The sequence below is a fragment of the Carassius carassius genome, chromosome 21, assembly GCF_963082965.1.
Source record: "Carassius carassius chromosome 21, fCarCar2.1, whole genome shotgun sequence".
NCBI lineage: Eukaryota > Metazoa > Chordata > Actinopteri > Cypriniformes > Cyprinidae > Carassius > Carassius carassius.
Window position 1 is genome coordinate 15114479 of NC_081775.1, and position 24845 is coordinate 15139323.

The 24845-nt window shown below is 36.8% G+C and overlaps 1 long non-coding RNA gene across 1 annotated transcript; it reads left to right on the forward strand.

Annotated features, from left to right (window-relative positions):
* Window positions 1-1429: 1429 nt before the first annotated feature.
* Window positions 1430-19592, forward strand: LOC132097143 (uncharacterized). The gene is made up of 3 exons (XR_009422675.1): window positions 1430-1513; window positions 1615-1678; window positions 19338-19592. It is a non-coding gene; the product is annotated as an uncharacterized LOC132097143 (long non-coding RNA).
* Window positions 19593-24845: the final 5253 nt, after the last annotated feature.

Here is a 24845-nt window from a genome sequence, read left to right on the forward strand (position 1 = left end):
TACAAGTGCAAAATGTGCAGGATTTTTATTTTTTTTTTTGTATTTGGATGGTTGTTTTACAGGTTTTTAACAAGCCACCCATGCACAAACACTGCAAGCTAAAGTTTGGGATCATATTCATCAGTTTTATACAGAATATTACCAAAATAAAACTTGTTTAAAAAAAAATTAGCATGTGGTAGTTTGAGGTTGATTTTAAAGCCATTGCTGCCAGATATTTCATTTTATATATATATATATATATATATATATATATATATATATTTTTTTTTTTTTTTTTTTTAAACCTTTATGAATGTACAGGGTTGATCTAAATGCGAACTAGGTCTAATTGAACGTACAGTTGTGTATTCACCCATGTTGAAAAGGTATACGATGGTGAAACCATTTCAAAATATTAACCTTGATCCAATTTGCAAAATCTAAACATAATTCAATGTTGACTGGCTTATGGACATGATGGAACCCGACGTCTATTCACTGTTTAATCAACGCTAAAATGCTGGCTAGACCTGCTAAGAGCCGAACATGAACCAGCGCTCGGTGACGTGGGAGTCTGGCACTTTAACAAGCAGGTGATCAACAGGCTCCATAATATGATGTGCAACTATTAAACACTATCTCACTTTAATAGGGGCTTTTTCTCATTTGGAAACATTACTCAAAGCTGTGTCCATTTATTTTCTAACGCAGTAGTAAAAGGTATCTCTGTGGTAAGTTGAATACATAAAATGGGGAAGGTAGGATAGTTGTTGAACATAATCTTATTAATAAGCCTACATTACACTATGATGAAGAGGTGCAATTTTTTATGTTTAATGTTAGTAGAGATTAAATATCCAAAAAGGAAGGGGTATTGTACTTAAATATCCTAGTAATTCATTTGGCTAGAATGATCTGTGATCAATTAGTCTGGTCTGTTTTAAGTTACCATTGATTGGGTGAAAACCATTCAAACATACTGGCTGCGGGAATCAGTGGGCGTGGCTCATTATACTATTAGCAAAACGCCGTGAATGACGCGCGCTCTGTGCAACCAAAACGGTGTTTTTTACTCCGTCCTATGGCAACATTAATGGCGTAAAAAACGGCGTTTTTCATGGACACCAAAACGCCGTCAAATACGGCGTCATTGACACATTTTCGCACGTTTTTTACGGCGTTTGTAATCACAACGGCGTATTTCGCGGCGCAAAAACGGTTTAAAACGCCGTATTTTACGGCGTTTGCCTGTAAACGCGATTCATCTATAGCGTAATTCTGACCCTTTTGGCTTGCCATACTTAACGGCGCTTATTTAACGCCTGGCGGCGTTATGAAAACGGCGTTTTAAAAATAATACGGCGTTGAAAAGCACGCGTATTCTGAGCCATTTGGCTTTCCATACAATCAGACGCCCGAGCAGGCGTTTGTGACTACTTTGGCTTTCGATAGAGTTGCCATGGAAACGGAGCGCAACACTGCAAATGTCACGAGGAAACACTCCGTTTCTCGCTGATTTCACTGTTTTCAGGTGAGTTAAGTCCATAAAATCACACAAATATTACTTATAACTGTTGTTGACACTTCTCTTACTTGTATTTGACTCGCTTCTGTTGTTTATTTACTTTATAGGAATGGTTTAATGTCTTCGAAAAAGTCCGTTAGCATTTCTACCGTTTTCAGACAGCGCGGTTAAGTTTGTTTTGTTTTCGATATTCGTGACACATTCAGCGGTAAACGCCAATAACTCCAAAACGAATTGCCCTAAAAAAATCTAAACAGTGTGACCGCCAAAAGGGCAAAGCTGATCATGTTTCACAGCCTTCTTTTTCTATATTTTCCCTCGATATAATAAGCACGGCCCCGTGCAAGCCGTCGCAATGTGCAGAAAGCCGGGAGAGAACGCTCTCAGCAGAGCCCTCAGTTAGGGACCGTGGGGAAAGTGCAAACTTTCTTCGTTTTTTGCTATAGCTCAGTAGGCGGTGTTTTTGTAATAGTTTTTTTAGTTAAAGGGCATATAGATATGATAACAGTGTCAATCAATAGTGGGGAACCGTGGACGTTTTTCACAACCTCTTTTTTGCCCCTACTGGTAGAAAAGGGAATTGCATGTCCAAATTTAACCTTCTTTTTGTAATAACTTTCTACAGCAGGGAGACAGAGATATGAAACTACTGTCAATCAATAGAGGGAGAGAGTGGAAATTTTTCACAACCTTTAATTTTACCCCAAGTGGCTGATTAGGGAACTGCATGTCCAAAATTAACCTTCTTTTTGTAATAACTTTCTACAGCAGTGAGACAGAGACATGAAACCAGTGTCAATCAATAGAGGGGGACAGTGGACATTTTTCACAACCTTTCTTTTTACCCCTACTGGTAGAAAATGGAATTGCATGTCCAAATTTAACCTTCTTTTTGTAATATCTTTCTACAGCAGGGAGACAGAGACATGAAACCACTGTCAATCAATACAGGGAGAGAGTGGACATTTTTCACAACCTTTCATTTTACCCCAAGTGGCTGATTAGGGAACTGCATGTCCAAAATTAACCTTCTTTTTGTAATAACTTTCTACAGCAGCGAGACAGAGACATGAAACCAGTGTCAATCAATAGTGAGGGACAGTGGACATTTTTCAGAACCTTTCCTTTTACCCCTACTGGTAGAATAGGGAATTCCATGTCCAAAATTAACCTTATTTTTGTAATAACGTTCTACAGCAGGGACACAGAGACATGAAACCAGTTCAAATCAATAAAGGGAGAGAGTGGACATTTTTAACAACCTTTAATTTTACCCCTAGTGGCTGATTAGGGAATTGCATGTCCAAAATTAACTGCCTTTTTGTAATAACTTTCTTAAGCAGGGAGACAGAGACATGAAACCAGTGCGAATCAGTAGAGAGAGAAAGTGGAAATTTTTCACTTCATTTCATTTTACCCCAAGTGGCTGATTAGGGAATTGCATGTCCAAAATATCCTTTTTGTAATAACTTTCTACAGCAGGGAGACAGAGACATGAATCCAGAGTCAAATCAGTGGAGAGAGAGAGTGGACATTTTTCACAACCTTTTTACCCCTACTGGTAGAAAAGGGAATTGAGTGTCCAAAATTAACCTTATTTTTGTAATAACATTCTCCAGCAGGGACACAGAGACATGAAACCAGTTCAAATCAATAGAGGGAGAGAGTGGACCCTTTTCACAACCTTTCTTTTTACCCCTACTGGCAGAAAAGGGAATTGCATGTCCAAAATTAACCTTCTTTTTGTAATAACGTTCTACAGCAAGGACACAGAGACATGAAACCAGTTCAAATCAATAGAGGGAGAGAGAGGACATTTTTCACAACCTTTCTTTTTACCCCTACTGTTAGAAGAGGGAATTGCATGTCCAAAATTAACCTTCTTTTTGTAATAACTTTCTACAGCGGGGAGACAGAGACATGAAACCAGTGTCAATCAATACAGGGGGACAGTGGACATTTTTCACAACCTTTCTTTTTAACCCTACTGGTAGAAAAGGGAATTGCATGTTCAAATTTAACCTTCGTTTTGTAATAACTTTCTACAGCAGTGAGACAGAGACATGAAATCTGTGTCAATCAATAAAGGGGGACAGTGGACATTTTTCACAAGCTTGCTTTTTGCCCCTACTGGTAGAAAAGGGAATTGCATGTCCAACATTAACTTCCTTTTTGTAATAAATTTCTATAGCAGTGAGACAGAGACATGAAATAAGTGAAGTGACATTCAGCCAAGTATGGTGACCCATACTCAGAATTTGTGCTCTGCATTTAACCCATCCGAAATGCACACACACAGAGCAGTGAACACACACACACACACTGTGAGCACACACCCGGAGCAGTGGGCAGCCATTTATGCTGCGGCGCCCGGGGAGCAGTTGGGGGTTCAATGCCTTGCTCAAGGGCACCTAAGTCGTGGTATTGAAGGTGTAGAGAGAACTGTACATGCACTCCCCCCACCCACAATTCCTGCCGGCCTGGGACTCGAACTCACAACCTTTCGATTGGGAGTCCGACTCTTTAACCATTAGGCCACGACTTCCCAAAAACCAGTGTGAATCAATAGAGGGGGACAGTGGACATTTTTCACAACCTTTTTTTTACACCTACCGGTAGAAAAGGGAATTGCACGTCCAACTGTAACTTTCTTTTTGTAATAACTTTCTACAGCAGGGAGACAGAGACATGAAACCACTGTCAATCAATAAAAGGAGAGAGTGGACATTTTTCACAACCTTTCTTTTTACCCCTACTGGTAGAAAAGGGAATTGGATGTCCAAAATTAACCTTCTTTTTGTAATAACTTTCTACAGCAGGGAGACAGAGACATGAAACCTGTGTCAATCAATAGAGGGAGAGAGTGGACATTTTTCACAACCTTTTTTTACCCTTACTGGTAGAAAATAGAATTGCATGTCCAAATTTAACTTTCTTTTTGTAATAACTTCCTACAGCAGGGAGACAGAGACATGAAACCACTGTCAATCAATAGAAGGAGAGAGTGGACATTTTTCACAACCTTTCTTTTTACACCTACTGGTAGAAAAGAGAATTGGATGTCCAAAATTTACCTTCTTTTTGTAATAACTTTCTACAACAGGGAGACAGAGACATGAAACCAGTGTCTATTAATAGAGGGAGACAGTGGACATTTTTCACAACCTTTCATTTTACCCCAAGTGGCTGAATAGGGAACTGCATGTCCAAAATTAACCTTCTTTTTGTAATAACTTTCTACAGCAGTGAGTCAGAGACATGAAACCAGTGTCAATCAATAGAGGGGGACAGTGGACATTTTTCACAACCTTTCTTTATACCCCTACTGGTAGAAAAGGGAATTACATGTCCAAATTTAACCTTCTTTTTGTAATAACTTTCTACAGCAGGGAGACAGATACATGAAACCAGTGTCAATCAATAGACGGGGACAGTGGACATTTTTCACAACCTTTCTTTTTACCCCTGCTGGTAGAAAAGGGAACTGCATGTCCAAAATTAAACTTCTTTTTGTAATAACTTTCTATAGCAGGGAGACAGAGACATGAAACCACTGTCAATCAATAAAAGGAGAGAGTGGACATTTTTCACAACCTTTCTTTTTACACCTACTGGTAGAAAAGGGAATTGCATGTACAAATTTAACCTTCTTTTTGTAATAACTTTCTACAGCAGTAAGACAGATACATGAAACCAGTGTCAATCAATAGACGGGGACAGTGGGCATTTTTCACAACCTTTCTTTTTACCCCTGCTGGTACAAAAGGGAACTGCATGTCCAAAATTAACCTTCTTTTTGTAATAACTTTCTACAGCAGGGAGACAGAGACATGAAACCACTGTCAATCAATAGAACGAGAGAGTGGACATTTTTCACAACCTTTCTTTTTACCCCTACTGGTAGAAAGGGGAATTGGATGTCCAAAATTAACTTTCTTTTTGTAATAACTTTCTACAGCAGGGAGACAGAGACATGAAACCAGTGTCAATCAATAGAGGGGGACAGTGGACATTTTTCACAACCTTTCTTTTTACTCCTACTGGTAAAAAAGGGAATCGCATGTCCAATTTAACCTTCTTTTTGTAATAACTTTCTACAGCAGTGAGACAGAGACATGAAACCTGTGTCAATCTATAAAGGGGACCAGTGGACATTTTTCACAACCTTGCTTTTTGCCCCTACTGGTAGAAAAGGGAATTGCATGTCCAAAATTAACTTCCTTTTTGTAATAAATTTCTATAGCAGGGTGACAGAGACATGAAACCACTGTCAATCAATAGAAGGAGAGAGTGGACATTTTTCATAACCTTTCTTTTTACCCCTACTGGTAGAAAAGGGAATTGGATGTCCAAAATTAACCTTCTTTTTGTAATAACGTTCTACAGCAGGGAGACAGAGACATGAAACCAGTGTCTATCAATAGAGGGAGACAGTGGACATTTTTCAAAACCTTTCATTATTCCCCAAGTGGCTGATTAGGGAACTGCATGTCCAAAATTAACCTTCTTTTTGTAATAACTTTCTACAGCAGTGAGTCAGAGGCATGAAACCAGTGTCAATCAATAGAGGGGGACAGTGGACATTTTTCACAACCTTTCTTTTTACCCCTACTGGTAGAAAAGGGAATTACATGTCCAAATTTAACCTTCTTTTTGTAATAACTTTCTACAGCAGTGAGACAGATACATGAAACCAGTGTCAATCAATAGACGGGGACAGTGGACATTTTTCACAACCTTTATTTTTACCCCTGCTGGTAGAAAAGGGAACTGCATGTCCAAAATTAACCTTCTTTTTGTAATAACTTTCTATAGCGGGGAGACAGAGACATGAAACCACTGTCAATCAATAGAACGAGAGAGTGGACATTTTTCACAACCTTTCTTTTTACCCCTACTGGTAGAAAAGGGAATCGGATGTCCAAAATTAGCTTTCTTTTTGTAATAACTTTCTACAGCAGGGAGACAGAGACATGAAACCACTGTCAATCAATAGAAGGAGAGAGTGGACATTTTTCACAACCTTTCTTTTTACACCTACTGGTAGAAAAGGGAATTGGATGTCCAAAATTAACCTTCTTTTTGTAATAACTTTCTACAACAGTGAGACAGAGACATGAAACCAGTGTCTATCAATAGAGGGAGACAGTGGACATTTTTCATAACCTTTCATTTTACCCCAAGTGGCTGATTAGGGAACTGCATGTCCAAAATTAACCTTCTTTTTGTAATAACTTTCTACAGCAGTGAGTCAGAGACATGAAACCAGTGTCAATCAATAGAGGGGGACAGTGGACATTTTTCACAACCTTTCTTTTTACACCTACTGGTAGAAAAGGGAATTACATGTCCAAATTTAACCTTCTTTTTGTAATAACTTTCTACAGCAGGGAGACAGATACATGAAACCAGTGTCAATCAATAGACGGGGACAGTGGACATTTTTCACAACCTTTCTTTTTACCCCTGCTGGTAGAAAAGGGAACTGCATGTCCAAAATTAACCTTCTTTTTGTAATAACTTTCTATAGCAGGGAGACAGAGACATGAAACCACTGTCAATCAATAAAAGGAGAGAGTGGACATTTTTCACAACCTTTCTTTTTACACCTACTGGTAGAAAAGGGAATTGCATGTACAAATTTAACCTTTTTTTGTAATAACTTTCTACAGCAGTAAGACAGATACATGAAACCAGTGTCAATCAATAGATGGGGACAGTGGGCGTTTTTCACAACCTTTCTTTTTACCCCTGCTGGTACAAAAGGGAACTGCATGTCCAAAATTAACCTTCTTTTTGTAATAACTTTCTACAGCAGGGAGACAGAGACATGAAACCACTGTCAATCAATAGAACGAGAGAGTGGACATTTTTCACAACCTTTCTTTTTACACCTACTGGTAGAAAAGGGAATTGGATGTCCAAAATTAACCTTCTTTTTGTAATAACTTTCTACAACAGGGAGACAGAGACATGAAACCAGTGTCTATCAATAGAGGGAGACAGTGGACATTTTTCACAACCTTTCATTTTACCCCAAGTGGCTGATTAGGGAACTGCATGTCCAAAATTAACCTTCTTTCTGTAATAACTTTCTACAGCAGGGAGACAGAGACATGGAACCAGTGCCAATCAATAGAGGGGGACAGTGGACATTTTTCACAACCTTTCTTTTTACCCCTACTGGTAGGAAAGAAAAATGACTTTTCTTCAACAGTTTTGTTTCAACATACCGGTTGATCAAAACATACTTTAACATTACGACAGAAATTTTTATTTAGTTTTATTCATTTACTTTTAGTAGTTTTTTTTTAACATTAACATTTTTTGTAACATTATTTGTATTTATTTATTTATTATCTATAATAAATTTATTTTATTAATTAGATAATTTATTATTATTTATTTATTATATATATATATATATATATATATATATATATATATATATATATATATATATATATATATATATATATATATATACATTACTCTTTTTTCTATTTTATTAAAAGGTTTTTAGAAGTAAATCAATAACTATTAACATTTTACAATATTTAAAGTCTAACACATATAAAAGCTAAAAACTATTGAATAAAAACCAAAAAAGAACTTAATTGGAGAAAAACAGGTGTTTGGCAGTAACATTAAAGTTACACACAGATTTTAAGATTTTGAAATCATGTGCCTCAAACTTATGGGACATATCTAATCAAAATGTAGCTATGTAAGAGAGAGAGGGACACATTAATATTTCCTGTTCATAAATGTAGGGGTGTAGTTAAAATCAATCTCGGCCAATACAGCAAAACATTTGCAAATTTACAAATAAAATATAAAAGATAAACACACACACACACACACACACACACACACACACACACACATATATATATATATATTCGAACATCACTATTTAAAAAAAAAATCCAAAATTTGTTTTTAAATTAAAAAATTATTTAACATTTAAAAATTATTTTATAACATGAAATTTAGAGGTTACGGTTCGGGGCAGCCACCAGCCATTGGAAAGTACCCAAAAAATTATAATTATGATACAGTTTTAAGTTTACTGATATTTTACATTTTATGGGGGGTTTAAATAAATAACACAAGGATCTTGGTAAATATCTAATGTTTGAATACTTAAATGCATTTTTCAATTGTTTTTTGGTTTTGGGACATTACTTGGCACCAATTCTGTGCTGCTCATATTCATATCAGACATTTAAGTTGACAGATGAAGGCTGTGATACTGTAGTTGTTCACTAGATGGATTCTAGAAGATACAATGACCAACAAAGACATAAATTATGTTAGTATGTACTGTAAGTATAGTATTATTACTGCACTACTAGATCATTAAAATAATTTAAATAATGTTTTTACAAAATTACTAAGTTTTGGTAGTATTTTAAAAATAGGTCTAATTTGTTAACACTATTTAATGCATTACTATACATTAACTGAATATGAACAATATATATTTTTGGAGCATTTATCAATCTTTTAATGTTTTAATGTTACTTGATTTATTTTTCTTCATGTTGATCCACGGTACATTAACTGATGTTAACAGATACACAACTGAAAGTTAATAATGTATTTTTAGTATGTAATTATAGAATTAATACTATAAAACATATTGTTCAAGTTAACATGCACAGTTAAGTACTGTTAACATATTAAAGGAACATTCCACTTTTTTGGAAATGGGCTCATTCTCAAACTCCCAGTTTATACCATTTTTGAATCCATTCAGCCGATCTCAGGTTTTTGAGACCAGCAGCATGGCATTCAGAAATGACCAAAGAGTATGGATATTTTTCCTATTTAAAACTTTCCTCTTTTGTAGTTATATTGTGTACTAAGACCGGTGGAAAATGTCAAGTTGTGATTTTCTAGGCCGATATGATTAAAAACTATACTCATTCCAGTGTAATAATCAGGGAACGGTGCAGCCATAACATGAGCGCAGCAGTCGCAGTGATATCACTGCAGTAAAACTCAACTTATTAACTCTGGGGGAGTTGGAGAATGAGCATATTTCCAAAAACGGGGAGTGTTCCTTTAAACCTTATTGTAAACCATTATTAAAGGTTTATATTTTGTTGTCTGTGTGCATGGTGTTTAACCATTTCATTGCTGTAACCCTGTAACCTGCTGTAAACCAGACTGCCAAACGGTTAATATCAATGCATGCACACCTCTTTTCCAATGACACTAGAGGATGGTGGTTGCACTAGTGACTTGGGCTCGTCATTGCAGCTTGAAACATTTTGTACTTTAATTTAGTAATGGCATTTTCCACCAGGGAGATGTAAAAGCAGTGTCAGTTAATAGAGGCGGACAGTGATCAACTTACACAACCTCACATTTAATCCTTACTGTTGCACAAGGTAGTTGCATTTACAAATTGTACCTTATTTACATCCTGACAATTACGAAATTTATGTAATGCAGAATGATCCTGTTAATACTGTAAACTAATTTGAAACGACAACAGCCAACAGTACAATAGCCTTTTTGACTGAACTGGTATTTATACACTGATCAAAAATTTATACTGATTTTAAAATTTACTGATTTTAACATTTATATGGAGCTGATCAAAACAAAAACAACAACAAAAAAACATTCAAGAGTAAACAATATATTTTAACACCTACACTTGTAAAGTACTTTTTACTTATAGAAAACACACAATCACTTTCTCGTCTTCCATTTTTGTACCTCTTTTTAATTCATTCCGAGACAGACAGAGTGGTACCATTTTTTACAGTTGCTGCACTGAATCTAGTGGAAATAAAAATTGTCACAAGTAAACTTAATTTTTAATTATATTGAACATATGTTACGTTCGGGAACCCAGGGAAACACAGGAGACGAGAGATCCAAACGCACTGTGAGTTTAATGGGTAATCCAAATTCAGAATCCAAAAAGCAGGGGTCAAAACCAAAAATCCATCCAAACAAACAAACAGGAATAGGAATAGGAACAGGAATAGAACTTGAAACTCGGAAGGCGAGGAAACTGGGTGACGGAAAGAAAGGACTCCATGAAAAACAAACAGAAACAGACCGGTTAATATAGGCAGGGTAATGACTATCAAGTGAAGACACCTGAGTGCAATTAACAGGAGTGCAATTACTGTGATGAAGGGACAAGGCTTTGTGGGAATTGTAGTGCCTGCGGTGAGGTGCCTATGGGGAAGTGAGACCACTAGCGGAGACTCAGGGAAACAGAGACCAGACAGCGTGACAACATATTAAGTTAAATATAAACTGTAATTCATTCTTTTATTACTCCATTATTAAGATATTAATTGTAATTTCAGCTTAAAATCATCAAATTGAAATATAGACAATTGAACAAACAGTAAAAATAATAAAACCTTTTGATCTGTATTGACCTAATACAAAATACTACTTAATATTTGATGTAAAGTCATTTCTGTATTAACTGCATACCAATTATCGGCATAATAATTATCTATTTAGTTGAAATAATTTAACATTTCAGCTCTACAGATTGTATAATACCTCATCTTCATGGGGAAGTTGTGGCCTAGTCCCAACTGCTCCCCGGGCGCTGCAGCATAAATGGCTGCCCACTGCTCCGGTGTGTGTTCATGGTGTGTGTGTGTGCACTTTGGATGGGTTAAATGCAGAGCACAAATTCTGAGTATGGGCTGAATGTCATGTCACTTCACTAATTACTAATTTCTCAATGAAGGAGCCATGCTTCCAACTGGACACTATTTTCCACACAGGGAGCAATGCTGTTTGGGGTTAAATACTGAAAATACAATATCACAAATCAAAGTTTTATTTTAACCATTTTGTCAGACAGACAGACAGACCGACCAGTGTATCGACAAACAGATAGACAGACAGACATACACTAACCTGAAGGATTATTAGGAACACCATACTAATACTGTGTTTGACCCCCTTTCGCCTTCAGAACTGCCTTAATTCTATGTTGCATTGATTCAATAAGGTGCTGAAAGCATTCTTTAGAAATGTTGGCCCATATTGATAGGATAGCATCTTAGAGATTTGTGGGATGCACATACAGGGCACGAAGCTCCCGTTCCACCACATCCCAAAGATGCTCTATTGGGTTAAGATCTGGTGACTTTGGGGCCATTTTAGTACAGTGAACTCATTGTCATGTTCAAGAAACCAATTTGAAATGATTCGAGCTTTGTGACATGGTGCATTATCCTGCTGGAAGTAACCAGCAGAGGATGGGTACATGGTGGTCATAAAGGGATGGACATGGTCAGAAACAATGCTCAGGTAGGTCGTGGCATTTAAACGATGCCCAATTGGCACTAAGGGGCCTAAAGTGTGCAAAGAAAACATCCCCCACACCATTACACCAACACCACCAGCCTGCACAGTGGTAACAAGGCATGATGGATCCATGTTCTCATTCTGTTTATGCCAAATTCTGACTCTACCATCTAAATACCATCATAAATATAAAATAGGTACATATAACAGTGTTCTTTATAAGTGGATAGCATGTTCTATCCACTGAATCAGAAAGATGTATTTTAATGTTGTCTCATAACATTTTTTTTCAGGTTCCTTTATTTGTAATTGAATAGACATAAAACCATACATTGTTGACAAGGATTGTGCTATATGTAGTGAAGTGAAGTAAAGCAACATGATGGTGAAGTATAATAATAACAAACACTTGGAATTTGTGGAGTTTATCCCATCCACATGCACCTGGCATATACTTTGTATATTTACACAAAACTCCTGTCATTGTGTCAACAGTGTATGGTTTATGTCTATCCTTTATGTTTTCGTAAACATAATGAACTCTTAACTCTACTTATCACAATTTGTTAGTTTGGACTTAGTCTGTCTTTCATACTTTGTCATTTGACCTATATTTTGTCTCACATTTTGATTACATAAGTTCACCTGTGGTGTTGCTAATTATTTCATTTGTTCTGTCTAGTTACGTTCTTGTCCTTTTAGTTTGACTTTGTCGGGTAATTTTTTTGACCTCATGGCTGCTATCTGTGGATACCCTTTTCCTATGTCATGTGGAATAAATACCTTCTGAATCTTCTCCTATGTGCACCTTTTTCTACAACCTAGCTTCAGTGTGAAACTACAAAATATAAGGTTCTTTAAAAGTTTAAGATCTTAAGAACTACCATCACCATGTTTCAAGTGAAAACACTTTATTAGTAATATGTAGTAACCAAACCACAATAAAATAAAATAACTATTCAGTCATGCAAATTAAATACATGAAATTAATTAAAATAATTAGTAACACTATATTTCAGGGTCTATTAACCAGTTGCTTATAAGTATGCATATTTATAGAATATTAGCCATTTATTAGTAGTAAGCACATATTAACAGAGGTGTAAAATACTTGAGTCATTTTACTTGATTACTGTACTTAAGGATTATTTTGGGGGATTTGTACTTTACTCAAATACATTTTAAACTGACTACTTGTACTTTTTCTTGTTTACATTTCTGTGGAAAAAAAACAGTGCTTTTTACTCCTTACAATTTTATTTAATCTTGAAAAGTACATTATATTTTTATTTTATCTTATGCACATTAAATATGGTAAACAGAAAGTCAAACGTGTGTGCCTGACGTGGGAACTAATAATCATTGTTTTCATGCATCAAACACACACATTTCTACATTAATTATTACTTTTGTCAGGTAAATGTCTGGATTCAAAAGTTCACCATCAAATCTGAGGGAGCATATTGAGGTAGCAAAGTTGCGTTTCCCCCACAAAAAAAGTTTATTCCTTATTTGTTCTGTTTTGATAGAGCCATTAGCTATGATAAACTGAATGCACAAAATAGTGCAAATAAAATCTGTGATGAGAATTTAAATACTATTAATATTTTTGTGGGATTTTTTTCTCATTAATCTAGTCACAAATAACAATTTATCAATATTTGCTAGGAAAAACTACTGTATAAATGCCCTAAATAAAAATTGTAAAGATTAATTGTTCTTTTAGACAGTGACGCTGAATAGACAACACAAATAAAGTGGACTTTAAACATTTTGTATGTATTAATTCTATGACTCTCCTCATTAATTGAACACATTCTTGTTTTCTGTTTGGAATATATTTCTAGCCTCTCTATCACATCTTGCTCTTCTGTCACAGTCTTGTGTCTTTCTGTCACTGTTTTCTGTGAGTGTTGTGTTTGTTTGGTGCCATGTGCTCTCTCCTGTCTTTTTTTGACCCCATCCATCTTGTTACCTCATTATTGTTTAGTTGCTCCACCTGTGTTTCTCAATTGCTCCCGGACTCATTACCTTCACTCTGCACAGCTGTTTCATCCACTCACACACTTACACACACACCTGGTGCCCATTGTCAATGAGTATATATTCTCCACTCTCACACCACTCTGTCAGGCAGTATTAATTGTGTAATGTAAATTGTGATTTGTAAGTGTTCCTGGATACTCGTGTTTTTGCATCTTGGCTGCGTCTGCTCTTGTCTTCATGATTTGTTTCTGTTTTGTTTTGCCTTGTTGGCCTTTTAGTTCTCATTTATTAAAAAGTAATTTCTTCCCTGCACTTGGACCCAGACCCTGTTCTTTCCACTGCTCCGTTTCTACCACGCCCTGACATCTTCAAAGGGATAGTTCACCCATAAATGAAAATTCTATCACCATTTACTGACCTCTGTCATCCCAGATATTTATGACTTTCTTTCTTCACATGAACACAAGCAAATAATTTTTATTTTTATTTTGAACATGCAATTCTCTAATCAGCCACTGAAAGGTTAAAATGAAAGGTTGTGAAAAATGTCCACTCTCTCCCTCTATTGATTGACACTGGTTTCATGTCTCTATCTTCCTGCTGTAGAAAGTTACTACAAAAATAATTCTTCAGGACATCTGAACTCCATTGTGAAGCCTCAGAATATAACGCACGAGTCATATGAAAAAATATCCATTCTCTCTCTATATAGATTGACAGTGGTTTCATGTCTCTGTGTCCCTGCTGTAGAAAGTTATTACAAAGAGAATGTTAATTTTGGACATACAATTCCCTTTTATACCAGTAGGGTTAAAAAGAAAGGTTGTGAAAAATGTCCACTGTCCCCCTCTATAGATTGACACTGGTTTCATGTCTCTGTCTCCCTGCTTAAGAAAGTTATTACAAAAAGAAGGTTAATTTTGGACATGCAATTCCCTTTCCTACCAGTAGGGGTAAAATGAAAGGTTGTGAAAAATGTCCACTGTCCCCCTCTATAGATTGACACTGGTTTCATGTCTCTGTCTCTCTGGTTAAAAAAGGTTATTACAAAAAGAAGGTTAATTTTTGTACATGCAATTCCCTTTCCTACCAGTGGGGGTAAAAAGAAAGGTTATGAAAAATGTCCACTCTCTCCCTCTATTGATTGACAGTGGTTTCATGTCTCTGTCTCCCTGCTGTAGAAAGTTATTACAAAAAGAAGGTTAAATTTGGACATGCAATTCCCTTATCTACCAGTAGGGGTCAAAAGAAAGGTTGTGAAAAATGTCTACTCTCTCCTTCTATTGATTGACAGTGGTTTCATGTCTCTGTCTCCCTGCTGTAGAAGGTTATTACAAAAAAAAAGTTAAATTTGGACATGCAATTCCCTTTTCTACCAGTAGGGGTACAAAAAAGGTTGTGAAAAATGTCCACTGTCCCCCTCTATTGATTGACAGTGGTTTCATGTCTCTGTCTTCCTGCTGTAGAAAGTTATTACAAAAAGAAGGTTAATTTTGGACATCCAATTCCCTAATCAGCCACTTGGGGTAAAATGAAAGGATGTGAAAAATATCCACTCTCTCCTTCTATTGATTGACACTGGTTTAATGTGCCTATCTTCCTGTTGTAGAAAGTTATTACAAAAAGGGGGTTAATTTTGGACATGCAATTCCCTTTCCTAGCAGTAGGGGTAAAAAGAAAGGTTGTGAAAAATGTCCACTTTCCCCCTCTATAGATTGACACTGGTTTCATGTCTCTGTCTCCCTGCTGTAGAAAGTTATTACAAAAAGAAGGTTAATTTTGGACATCCAATTCCCTTTTCTACCAGTAGGGGTAAAAAGAAAGGTTGTGAAAAATGTCCACTGTCCCCGTCTATTGATTGACACTGGTTTCATGTATCTGTCTCACTGCTGTAGAAAGTTATTACAAAAAGAAGGTTAAATTGGACATGCGATTCCCTTTTTTACCAGTAGGAGTAAAAAGAAAGGTTGTGAAAAATGTCCACTGTCCCCCTCTATTGATTGACACTGGTTTCATGTCTCTGTCTACCTGCTGTAGAAAGTTATTACAAAAAGAAGGTTAATTTTGGACATCCAATTCCCTTTTCTACCAGTAGGGGTAAAAAGAAAGGTTGTGAAAAATGTCCACTGTCCCCCTCTATTGATTGACACTGGTTTCATGTCTCTGACTCACTGCTGTAGAAAGTTATTACAAAAAGAAGGTTAATTTTGGACATGCAGTTCCCTAATCAGCCACTTGGGGAAAAATGAAAGGTTGTGAAAAATATCCACTGTCTCCCTCTATTGATAGACACTGGTTTCATGTCTCTGTCTCCCTGCTGTAGAAAGTTATTACAAAAAGAAGGTTAATTTTGGACATCCAATTCCCTTTTCTACCAGTAGGGGTAAAAAGAAAGGTTGTGAAAAATGTCCACTCTCTCCTTCTATTGATTGTCAGTGGTTTCATGTCTCTGTCTCCCTGCTGTAGAAAGTTATTACAAAAAGAAAGTTTGTGAAAAATGTCCACTGGTCCCCTTTATTGATTGACACAGGTTTCATGTCTCTGTCTCACTGCTGTAGAAAGTTATTACAAAAAGAAGGTTAAATTGGACATCCAATTCCCTTTTCTACCAGTAGGGGTAAAAATAAAAGTTGTGAAAAATGTCCACTGTCCCCCTCTATAGATTGACACTGGTTTCATGTCTCTGTCTCCCTGCTGTAGAAAGTTATTACAAAAAGGAGGTTAATTTTGGACATGCAATTTCCTTTCCCAGCAGTAGGGGTAAAAAGAAAGGTTGTGAAAAATGTCCACTGTCCCCCTCTATTGATTGACACTGGTTTCATGTCTCTGTCTCCCTGCTGTAGAAAGTTATTACAAAAAGGAGGTTAATTTTGGACATGCAATTCTTTTTTCTACCAGTAGGGGTAAAAAGAAAGGTTGTGAAAAATGTCCACTGTCCCCCACTATTGATTGACACTGGTTTCATTTATCTGTCTCTTTGCTGTAGAAAGTTATTACAAAACGAAAGTTAATTTTGGACATGCAATTCCCTTATCAGCCACTTGGGGTAAAATCAAAGGATGTGAAAAATATCCACTCTCTCCTTCTATTGATTGACACTGGTTTCATGTGTCCGTCTTCCTGCTGTAGAAAGTTATTACAAAAAGAAGTTTAATTTTGGACATGCAATTCCTTTTCCTAGCAGTAGGGGTAAAAAGAAAGGTTGTGAAAAATGTCCACTCTCTCCCTCTATTGATTGAACTGGTTTCATGTCTCTGTCTCACTGCTGCAGAAAATTATTACAAAAAGAAGGTTAATTTTGGACATGCAATTCCCCAATCAGACACTTGGGGTAAAATGAAAGGATGTGAAAAATATCCACTCTCTCCTTCTATTGATTGACACTGGTTTAATGTGTCTATCTTCCTGCTGTAGAAAGTTATTGTAAAAAGGGGGTTAATTTTGGACATGCAATTCCCTTTCCTAGCAGTAGGGATAAAAAGAAAGGTTGTGAAAAATGTCCACTGTCCCCCTCTATAGATTGACACTGGTTTCATGTCTCTGTCTCCCTGCTGTAGAAAGTTATTACAAAAAGGAGGATAATTTTGGACATGCAATTCCCTTATCAGCCACTTGGGGTAAAATGAAAGGTTGTGAAAACTGTCAACTCTCCCCCTCTACTGATTGACACTTGTTTCATGTCTCTGTCTCCCTGCTGTAGAAAGTTATTACAAAAAGGATATTTTTAACATGCAATTCCCTAATCAGCTACTAGGGGTAAAATGAAAGGTTGTGAAAATGTCCACTCTTTCCCTCTATTGATTGACACTGGTTTCATGTCTCTGTCTCCCTGCTGTAGAAAGTTATTACAAAAAGAAGGTTAATTTAGGACATGCAATTCCCTTTTCTACCAGTAGGGGTAAAAATAAAGGTTGTGAAAAACGTCCACTGTCCCACTCTATTGATTGACACTGGTTTCAGGTCTCTGTCTCACTGCTGTAGAAAGTTATTACAAAAAGAAGCTTCATTTTGGACATGTAATTCCCTAATCAGCCACTTGGGGTAAAATGAAAGGATGTGAAAAATGTCCACTCTCTCCTTCTATTGATTCACACTGGTTTCATGTCTTTATCTTCCTGCTGTAGAAAGTTATTACAAAAAGAATGTTAATTTTGGACATGCAATTCCCTTTTCTACCAGTAGGAGTAAAAAGAAAGGTTGTGAAAAATGTCCACTGTCCCCTTTATTGATTGCCACGGGTCTCATGTCTCTATCTTCCTGCTGAAGAAAGTTACTACAAAAAGAAGGTTTTTCTACCAGTAAGGGTAAAAAGAAAGGTTTTGAAAAATGTCCACTCTCTCCCTCTATTGATTTGAACTGGTTTCATGTCTTTGTGTCACTGCTGTAGAAAGTAATTACAAAAAGAAGCATCATTTTGGACATGCAATTCCCTTTTCTACCAATAGGAGTAAAAAGAAAGGTTGTGCAAAATGTCCACCGTCCCCCACTATTGATTGACGCTGGTTTCATGTATCTGTCTCACTGCCGTAGAAAGTTATTACAAAAAAGGTTAATTTTGGACATGCAATTCACTAATCAGCCACTTGGGGTAAAATGAAAGGATGTGAAAAATTTCCACTCTCTCACTCTATTGAGTGATACTGGTTTCATCTCTATATCTTCCTGCCGAAGAAAGTTATTACAAAAAAGGTTAATTTTGGACATGCAATTCCCTAATCAGCCACTTGGGGTAAAATGAAAGTATGTGAAAAATATTCACTCTCTCCCTCTATTGATTGACACTGGTTTCATGTCTCTATCTTCCTGCTGTAGAAAGTTATTACAAAAAGAAGGTTAATTTTGGACATGCAATTCCCTTTTCCACCAGTAGTGGTAAAAAGAAAGGTTGTTAAAAATGTCCACTGTCCCCCACTATTGATTGACACTGGTTTCATGTCTAAATGCCCTTTAACTAAAAAGCTATTACAAAAACACCGCCTACTGAGCTATAGCAAAAAACGAAGAAAGTTTGCACTTTCCCCACGGTCCCTAACTGAAGGCTCTGCTGAGAGCGTTCTCTCCCGGCTTTCTGCACATTGCGACGGCTTGTACGGGGCCGTGTTTATTATATCGAGGGAAAATATAGTAAAAGAAGGATGTGAAACATGATCAACTTTGCCCTTTTGGCGGTCACACTGCTCAGATTTTTTTAGGGCAATTCGTTTTGGAGTTATTGGCGTTTACCGCTGAATGTGTCACGAATATCGAAAACAAAACCAACTTGACCCCGCTTTTCAGACGACGTATAACGTTAAACGTATAAAGGTATGATAACTCTATTGTGCTCTTATTTATGAAAGTTTGGGCTTTTAATCAGTTCTATCATCTGTAGATGATAGCTTTTGACTGTTTTGTTGGTAATCTTTCAATGGATGATTGGAAATTGCTTAATTTATTTAACCTTAACATTTACACTTTACTGTTTATCGATGACGTCACGTTAACAAGAAGCGCGAAAATTGGATCTTTTATGGTAAACATAAAACTGTTCTGCGATTTCAAGAGTGACAAAATAATCCTTCTACAACAGAAGGCAGTGTCCAAGATTTCAATATTTCTGAAGGGAGCTGCTGACAGAGATGTAGGAAGCGCTGAAAAGGTTAAGTAACCTAATATGCATTTTTTTCACAACATATATCGCAATGAATCTGTTATTTTATTTATTTATTTTTTGCATTTCACCTGCTCTAGCTTGTTTCCATCTAATAAACCTGGAACTGCAGACTAAATATTGTTGGCTCTGTGTCAAATTGTTTGTTTTGTTCCTAGATTCTTCACTGCTGATGGCCTGCTGCATCGAGCAGAGTCGGAGTGAACCTACTGTAAGACAATATCTCAAAGATGCTATTGACCACAAGACTAGTACAGTAAGTCAAACCTCTAATATACAGTACAGTAGTGTTCAAAAGCTTGAAGTTGATTCAATTTGTAATAATTATCTTCTGCTCATCTCTGTAGTAATTATTTGATTAAAATATGTAAAAAGAGTAATATTGTGAAATATTATTACAATTTAAAATGGCTGTTTTCTATGTGAATACATTATAAACTAATTTATTCCTGTGATGTGCAGCTGTATTTTCAGCATCATTCCTCCAGATCCCTCAGAAATGCTGATTTGCTGCTCAAGAAACTTATTATCAGCGTTGAAACAGTTGTGCTGCTTCATTTTTTTTGTGGAAACCGTGATGCATTTTATTTTTCAGGATTCACAGATGAATACAAAGTTCAAGAGACCTGCATTTATTTGAAACAGATGATTTTGAACAATTTGATGCATATAGCACTAACATTCAAATGTTTGGAGTCTATGTAACAACGAATCCAAAAAAAAAAAATTTCAGCACGTCTGTATTTTAACATTGATCATAATCAGAAATGTTTCTTGAGCAGTAAATCATCATATTAGAATGATTTCTGAAGATGTGACACTGAAGACTGGAGTAATGATGCTGAAAATTCAGCTTTGATCAAAGGAATAAATGACATTTTAACATAATATTCACATAGAAAATAGTTGTTTTGAATTGTAATAGTCAGTGTTACTATTTTACTGTAATTTGATTCAATAAATTGAGCCTTGGTGAGCATAAGAGATTTTTTTGTAAAGGCATAAAATATCTTACAGACCCCAAACTCTTGAATGGTTGTGTAAATTACAGTTATGATGTTCCTCCCAGTTAAATTTTATTAAAATGTATTAAATGTTACTCTGGCATATGCAGTCCATTTTATAGAGACTGTGTCTGTTCACCAAAAACAGACAACAAATAATATGTTTAAGGGATCTAGAAAAATTATTTCAGTTTAAACCTACTAGATTAAAAATAGTACTCAATGTACTCCATTGATGAAATGGTAAAAAGTGCACATTGCCTGAAATAATATGAACAGCAGCTATGCTAATCTTTCACCCTTTGCCTTCCTGTTTCTGCAAATGTCCATCCCAGGGTTATTAGAAACTGTACAGCACAGGACTTGCAGGACTTGTGAGGACTTCAGATGATACCAGTACTCAAAAGACCTTGGATGATGGCAACTATAGATGGACATACAAACTACCGCCACTGCAAAAAAGGTAATGTTAATTTGAAAGAGCTGTGTCACAGTATCCAGGGCTCCCTTATCAGTTCTGCTTTCAGTACTGGGGAGTAAAAGATAATAGTTTTTTTTGTTTGATGTTTTTTGTTTGATATTTTTATTAGTCAGGGTACCCGCGGGGTCTTAAAAGCATTGAAAAAGTCTTAAATTTGATAATCTAATATTAAGGCCTTAATAGCCTTGAATTTGGTATACAAAGTCTTGGATTTCGTTAAAAAGATCTTATTTTTATTTTTTTTATTTTTTAACTTTTCCTAGGATTAAATTCATACCTTAAAAAAAACTGTTATTAAAGACCCTGTAAAGGCAATTCTAAAAAAAAATTCTAAACACATTATAAATGTTAGAAATGTATTGCTAAAACATATTACAAAGACTGTGAACTGTGAAGTGCTGAATTGTGGCGTTAGACCGTTAAACAGTTTTTCACCATTGCTGTGTTACGGATTTTCTGGGCGGGGCTAAAACGGGGGCTTGATGACGCACTGAGGCCCCCTGGGCTATTGGACACGCCCCTACTTGATGACGCACTGGAGCCCCTGACGCTGGCCCCTCCCCTAACAATATAAATAGAGCAGATTCACATCAGTTTGCCGCTCAATCGCGAGTTACTGTCAGTATTACATACTACAGCTTTCTACATTCTCTGTTACAGCCTACAGTTTGCTAACTAGCTATGCCTTCGTCACGGAAATGCGCACTACCTGGATGCGATCGCGTTCAAAACAGATCGGTGTCCTTGTTTAAATTTCCGAAAAACGATCACATCAAGAAAAGGTGGATTAATTTGTGAAGAGCCAACTTGATGGAGAGTTCAGGATCACCACCAAAACCCGCCTCTGTAGTGATCATTTTACACGAGATAGTTTTATTAACTTTAGTCCGAGACAACTGGGATTTACTGATAATCCGCTGTTACTGGTGAATGGGGCCGAACCGACTATCTCCCGCCTCGGCCTTCATCCTCCCGTCGCACCGACAACTGGTGCCATCATCGGCAGTACGTGCCCACCAATGAGTGTAAGTTGCCTTGTGTGCTTGCTTAATATGTTATAATTATAGTTGGTAGTCCACCGTAACTACTAAATTGTGAAACTCTCTAACGTGATTTTTTTTCTTGTTTGTTTATGCATCAATATGATTCCTTAGTCAAGTAATTTCAACTATGATCTCTTCACAAAGCAGTCCCTTCCAACCACAAGAGAGATAGAGTTCCAGTGTGACAACATGCAAAAAGTCACCCGAGAAGTTGGATGTCAGACAGATTACTTTGTGGGGAAAAGGACTGTGGCCACACAACTGTCTTAAAGAACACTAGCCAACAGAAAGAATACAGGTATGTTGAGAGGTAAAGTGCCTAGTTTGTACGTGTTGTCTTGCTTGTTTTCACATTCAATAGATTTCAAATCATTTCATCGCTAAAAGAGGAAAAAGGTAATTTAATTCCGTTCTCACAGCTCGCGCGCTTTGTGTGCTCACTGCCGCGCAAACCCGAGGCGCGTTTCAGAGAGCGAGTGAACACCGAGTTAATTTTTTTTTTTTTTTTACATATAATTATTACATTTTTGTACCTGAAATAAAAGAGTAAACCTTACTTTATTTGTAGCTTCGATATACTATATTGTATTTATCTATGCTTAATTAATGCATTTTATAGTGATTACTTGATTTGATAATGTTTTAACTTTATTAGCTAGGCTACTAGTCTTTGCTCTTCTATCAGAGTAGCAGCTAAAGCTTTAAGTATTTAAGTAAAAGTAATATGATCCGAACTGTGAGTTTTGTGATTCCTTGGACCACTCTTACACCAAGGAACACAGACAGTACGGTTATCGTTCATTTTTTACTTCTAGTAACATTCTGATGAATGTAATGCGTCATATGAAATCTTGCAAGTACAGAGATGTTTTTTTTTTCTTTTAAATCTGTTCTATTTACATAGCTCCACCTCTCTTACAAATATAAATGCTATACATAACTCTTATTACTATCCTTATATTTTCCAGGTTCTCAAGCTAAGGTGGCCACAAAGAGTGTTGCTGTTGGCAACACCACAGCCAAGCTTCTTCCGCTCTGCTCTTCAACTCCACTTAAGCGGAAAGCAGCATCACCTGATAGACCACCAAAGCGTTCTCTCTTAGAGTTTCCCTCTTTTCAGGACTCTGTAAACAGTTTCAACATGGCAGATCCTGATGACTCCACCTACCTCCCCAGCATGTCTGAATTGGTTGACACCAGCAGTGAACAGTAAGTTAACTTTTTGTTGTAGATCCTTGTTAATCAAACATATGAACAATCTTTTCCTCAGCATAATTTTAATTGATTTTGATGTGATTGTAGTGTAATTTTACTATGAAGTTGAGAAATTAGAAAAATACAAACAAGTTGTTACAAACAAGACTTTTTTTTTTTTTTTTTTTGTGGTTTCCTTTGTCAATAGAGCACCATCCAAGCCACCACAGGACATGGTGAAATACTTGATATATGAGGAGTGCCTGCTTGAGCTTTTTAAAATCTGCCCCACCTGCTCAAGAGTCTGCAAGGTGATCAAATTTGTAAAAGGAACATTCCTTTCTGTGACCCAGAAGTGCCTCCTCCAGAGTTGTTCATACACCAGAGAGTGGAAGAGTCAACCACTTCTGGGCAGCTGTCCAGCAGGGAATCTGCACCTATCAGCCGCTGTGTACTACACTGGCTCTTCTTTCATCCAGACTAACAAGGTTTGTAAAAAATAGTGACCTTATTTTTTAAAAAGTTTATAAGGCCAGTGCGTAGCACAATGCTATGGTGGTATGTAGTACATGTAGTAGTACATGCTATTTCTGATTTTACTTTACAGGTACTCAATGCAATGCATGTGAGAACCTTCAGCAGAATGACACATCGAAATCATGTGCACAACTACATTCTGCCTTCCGTGCTGCATAAATGGCGATCACACCAGTCCGACCTGCTTGAGGGACTAAAACAGAGCGAAACTGTATCTCTTGGTGGTGATATGAGAGCTGACAGTCCAGGACATTGCGCAAAGTATGGCTCATACTCCATGATGGATCTCAGCACAAACAAAATTGTTGATATCCAGCTCGTACAGGTAAATGGATTATAAAAACCAAGTAGGCAGAACTTGGTTGCAAGGGAAACTCTTGGGACATTGAGAAATTAATAAAATTTCATACTTAAGAAGTCTGTATTTAAAGAAATGTTATGTCTATGATCCACAGAGCAATGAAGTGGGAAGCAGTGTCCGTATGGAAAAGGAATGGCTCATCCGGAGTCTGGAGTTTCTCGAAAAATCTGGTGTCAAAGTAGCTTCCCTGGTGACAGACCGACACACCCAGGTTCAAAAATTTGTTCGAGAACAGAAACCAGACATTGACCACTTTTATGATGTATGGCATTTATGTAAAGGTAGGATGATTTAAAAAATTTAGTTAATTTTAGATTAATTATTTGTAGCACAGCTAATCCTGTGCAACATTAACACCAACTGTAGAAGAAATGTATTACATCTTTTTTTAAACCATTGTCAGCACTCACCAAGAAGGTGGATGCCATGTCCAAAGAGAAAGACTGCAACACGGTGAAAATGTGGCAGAAGAGCATAAAAAATCACCTCTACTGGTCCGCATCCGGTTCATCAAATGGAGAGGAAACCGTGGCAAAATGGACATCTCTTCTCAACCACGTCCAGAATGTGCATGTCCATGAAAACCCACTCTTCCCCAAGTGCCTCCACCCTCCTTCCACTGACAAAAACAAGTGGCTGAAGCCCGGTACGCCAATATTCAATAGCAATTATGCTAATCCTGTAGTATACTCTAAGCTGCAATGCACTCATCTTTTATGTATTGATTATTCTCTGTCCTCTTCTAGCAACAAAGACCATCTACAAGCTGGAGAAGGTGCT